This window comes from Nannospalax galili, unplaced genomic scaffold (genome assembly GCF_000622305.1).
Source record: "Nannospalax galili isolate Female #2095 unplaced genomic scaffold, S.galili_v1.0 scaffold682, whole genome shotgun sequence".
In the NCBI taxonomy this organism is placed as follows: domain Eukaryota; kingdom Metazoa; phylum Chordata; class Mammalia; order Rodentia; family Spalacidae; genus Nannospalax; species Nannospalax galili.
The window spans coordinates 863,613-868,384 of record NW_008348076.1 but is presented as its reverse complement, the minus strand read 5'-3'; the positions used below and the strand labels follow the sequence as shown (position 1 = coordinate 868,384).

General features: G+C 42.4%; 1 pseudogene; it reads right to left on the bottom strand.

Annotated features, from left to right (window-relative positions):
* Window positions 1-1,341: 1,341 nt before the first annotated feature.
* LOC108491386 lies at window positions 1,342-2,786 on the bottom strand (annotated as a pseudogene).
* Between the last annotated feature and the right edge of the window lie 1,986 nt (window positions 2,787-4,772).

Sequence of the window (4,772 nt, the reverse complement as noted above, 5' to 3'; positions counted from 1 at the left end):
TTCCTCTAAATGCCCCAACTTACTATTTTTTAATATTTTATTTATTATTTTTGTGTGTATGAGTGTTATGCCTGCATGTAGGTAAGTGTACCCATGTCATGCAATGCCCACAAAGGACAGAAGAGGCTGTTGGGTCCCCTGGGACTGGATTTACAAACAGTTGTTAGCTGCCATGTGGTTGCTGGGATTTGAACCCGGGTCTTCTGCAAGAACAGTCAATGTTCTTACCCACTGAGCCATCTCTCCACTCCCTCCCAACTTATTTTTTTAATAAATATTTTTTGAAGACTTAAAAAATGTGTATGTTCAAAGCAAACAAACAAAAAAGTCCAATGTGGTGGTACATGCCTTTAATCCCAGTACTTGGGAGGCAGAGGCAGGCAGATCTCTGTGAGTTCCAGGCTAGCCTGTCTAGTCTACATAGTGAGTTCCAAGACAGCTGTGGCTACAGGGAAACTCTGTCTTAAAACAAACAGACAAACCAAAAAATGTGTATATGTTTTGCTTACATATATGTATGTGTACCACATGCATACTTGGTACCTATAGAGGCCAGAAGAGGGTGTCAGATCCCCTGGAACTGGAGTTACATGTGGGTGCTGGGAACTGAACCCAGGAACCCAGGTCCTCTGCAAGAGCAAGTGCTCTTAATCACTGAGCCTTCTCTCTAGACCCCACCCCCCACAACTTATTTTTTGAGACAGGGTCTTTCACTGAACCTGGAGCTCAGTGACTGAACAAGACTAGCTGACCCTGAGAGTTCCATGGATCCTCTGTCTCTACGTCCCCATCACTATGATTATAGATGTGTATGACCATGCCCAGCTTTTTAGTGAGTGCTGGGGTCATGATGCTTATGTGGCAAGCACTTTACTGACTGAGCCATCTCCCCACTCCTCCCTTTAAAGTTTCATGTATCCATGTATTCTTTATGCCAGGCAGCATCAAACTTGCTATGTAGCCAAGGATGGCCTTGAACTCCTAATCCTCCTACCATCTTCCAAGTACTGATATTAGAAGTATGTGCCACTACGCCTGGCTAATACAATTCTAAAGTTATCTTGCTATCAATTTTTTATAACGCTTCTTTTATTTTAATTACGTGTATATGTGTGTATGTCTATGTGTGGGTACGTGCACATGTGTGCAGGTGTCCATGAAGGCCACAGGTATTGGATCCCCTTTGGAGCTGGTTGTGAACCACCTGAGTGCTGGAACCTGAATTCAGGTCCTCTGGGAAGAAAAGTATGCACACCTAGCCACTGAGCCATTGTTCCAGCCCCTGCTATAGAATTATGTTCAAATAATGCTATATTGACTTCTTGTTTTGATTTTTTTTTGCAGTGATTAATAGATTTATTTATTCAAGAATACAGAGTCATCCTTGCCAAACTCAGTAAGAGAGGTTAAATGTTCAGTCCAATTTTCCGTCCTGGATAAGTTTTTCTTTTCTTTCCCTATCTATTTTGAAAACGTAATACCAGAAGATGAGGGGCCCAATTCCCACCACAGCCCCTAGAAGTGAGTTCTTGGGAGTGGGTCTGAAATTAGGATAGACATTTGCTGATCTTGCATATGTCCAACGAGTCAGGGCAGGATCATCGATGTGCACTCGACGCTTGGGGTCGTTGTACTGAAGCAGATACTCCCGCTTAAGCCAGGCCCGAATACTCAACCGCTCGGCTTGCGCCTTCTGGACCTCCGGACCTCCGGAGACACGTCGTACTCCGCGGGGTCGAGGGAACTGGGGAGAGTAGCCAGGGACGCCTACTTGTACTTGGAACCCGATATCTTGGCTTGATTTTTCTTTTAAAGGCAAGATCTTACTACATAGCCTAGTTGGCCTGGAACTCATTATATAGACCCAAGCTAGTCTCAACTGGTAGAGATCAACTACTTCTGTCTCCTGAGTGCTAGGATTAAAGCTATGCACCACTATGTCCCTGCCTCCTTTTGAATTTTTTTTTTTGCACTATATCTACTCCATATTTTTTTGTGTTTGTTAGGCATTCTAAAAGAATAATACAGAAAGAAGCTGCACCTTGCATTAAAGCTAATCTTCCTTATAAAGACCAGAAAGAGAAAACGGACAAGGGCAATGAATAGACAGTTCAGAAAGAAGGAAATAAAACCTCGAACAGAAGGAAAATGCTCAGCCCCACTCATAATGAGAAAAATGCCTCGGTGCTATTTTTTATTCTCCAGATTGGCAAGTTACCAGAAGTTTGTTAATGCTGTTCTGAAAGCTGTGGGAAAACAGGTGCTCTCACCCAGTGCTGATAGGAATGTAAATTGATTTAATCCCTGTAGAGGCCAATTTGGCAATATCTGTCAAAATTACAAATGCATATATCCTTTGACCCAACAGTACCACTCCTAGGAATTTATTCTTCAGATATATTTGCACACGTGCTAATTGATCTATGTAAAAGGTTATTCATCATAGCATGTTTGTAGCAAAAGCCTGGAACCAATCCAAAAGTTCCACAATAGAAACTGGTTGAATAAATTCTAGTATATTCATTAAACAGACTACTATGCCACCAAGAAAGAGTGATGCACTATTAAAAATAAGGATATTCAAGAGCCTGGCATCGTGGCACACTCTTTTAATCCTAGCACTTAAAAGTCTGAAGTAAAAGAATGGCATGGTCCTGAATAGTCTGGGCAGCATAGTTCAAGGTTAGGGTGGGATATAGAAAAAGACTTGAGTTTCAAAATCTAAACCAAAACAAGTATGTTCAAGATATCTTAGGAAGGCCAGAATGATGGCATACATATGCCATAACGCGAACATTCAGGAAGTGTAGACAGGAAGGTTGCCATCAGTTCGAGGCCAGCCTGGACTACAGACCACACCAGCTGGGGCTACATATTCAAAAAAAAAAAAGTCACTAAGCAAATAAAGTCACAAGATAAAGAAAAAATGTATATGTGATTATTTATTACCTTTTTTGAAGGAAAATGGGTCAAAATAATAATAATATATGGCACCATTTGTTTATTCATCAGTAATTCTGGAATAATACTTCAGGCATATACAAGGCTTACCTTTGGTAATTTGGGTCTCAGCCAGTGGGGAGACAGGAGTGGAGAAAGTTTTGGTTTTAGTTTTCATGAGACTGTACTTGGCCTTGACCTTGCTATGTAGCCAAATTCAGTCATGAATCCCTTGATCCTCCTGCCTTCACCTCCCAAGTAGAGTAGAAATGTTTTTAAGTATTTGGATCATAAGAATGCATGGCCTATTCAAAACAAAATATGGCAAAAATATATTTAAATTGGCTATTTGGGGACTGGAGAGATGGCTCAGTGGTTAAGCACACTGACTGCTCTTGTAGAGGACTAAGTTTGGTTCCCAACACTCACATGATTGCTAACGACTATCTCTAACTCCAGTTTCAGGGGATCTGACACCCTCTTCTGGCTTCCAAGCATTGTATGCATGTGGTACACTTACATACATGCAGGCAATACACTCATACACATAAAATAAAAATAATCTCTTCTGCTGGGTGTGGTGACCCATACCTTCAATCCCCTACTCAGGAGGCAGAGGGAGGCAGATGTCTGTGAGTTCAAGGCCAGCTTGGTCTACATAAGGAGTTCCAGGCCAGCTGGGGCTACAGGAAGACTTTGTCTCAAAAAAGATAAATTAGGGGTTGGAGAGATGGCTCAGCAGTTAAGAACACTGGTTGTTCTAGCAGAAGACCCAGATTCTAATCCCAGCACCCACATGGCAACTAACAACTGACCATAACTCCAGTCCCAGGAGACCCAACAGCCTCTTCTGACCTCTGCGGGCATTGCATGACACAGGTGCACTTACCTACATGCAGGCAATACACACATATACATAAAATAAAATTTTGGACATGGTGGTGCACGCCTTTAATCCCAGCACTCGGGAGGCAGAGGCAGGTGGATCTCTGTGAGTTCAAGGCCAGCCTGGTCTACATAGTGAGTTCCAGGACAGCTGGGGCTACAGGGAGACCCTGTCTCAAAAAGACCAAAAAATAATAATAATAATCTCACCAGCAAAAAGCTTCCTCATACAACAGAGTGCAATGCACACAGAAGACAACTGGCCAAGGGGTAAAGACTAAGAGATTGCAGAGTGTGTGTCCCTGGATAAGACCCCTATATTAAACCTTACCCACCCATGGCTCATGGACCATTGTGGAAGAGGGGCAGAAAGATTGTCCGAGCCAGGGTTGGTGCATGAACATAAGGAAAGAGAGGCTTTCAGGCCACTGGGAACTTGCTCATATGAACTTGCAACAATGGTGACCACATGCACAAGACCCATGCCAACTCAGACAAAAACCCTGTATAGAACTGGGGAAATGAGCAGCAGGCCCCAACCACGGTCAAGGAACTATTGGCAACTGATTACTGTGGTGTAAGGAAAAGTAGATCTTTTTAAGGGAGTAACTCTAGATAGGCTGACTAGACTCCAGTGAATGAACTTGCACCTTGCACCAAGGGACATCTGGGTACAAATGCTTGACTGGATAGGACTTACATGTATGACAGAATGCACGAAATCCAGTAGGAGGCATGAGAGGGTATGGATATGGATAAGGGAGGGGGTTTAAATTTGATTAAGATCTATTAAATGAAATCTACAAAAACTCAATAAAATATTTTTAAAAATAAAAAATAAAATAATTTATTTTTAAAAAAGAAAAGGCTAGCAGGGCCTAGTGAAGTGACCGCACATATCCTCAGGGACACACTACGTCTGTTGGTGTGTGTGCACATGTAGCTTT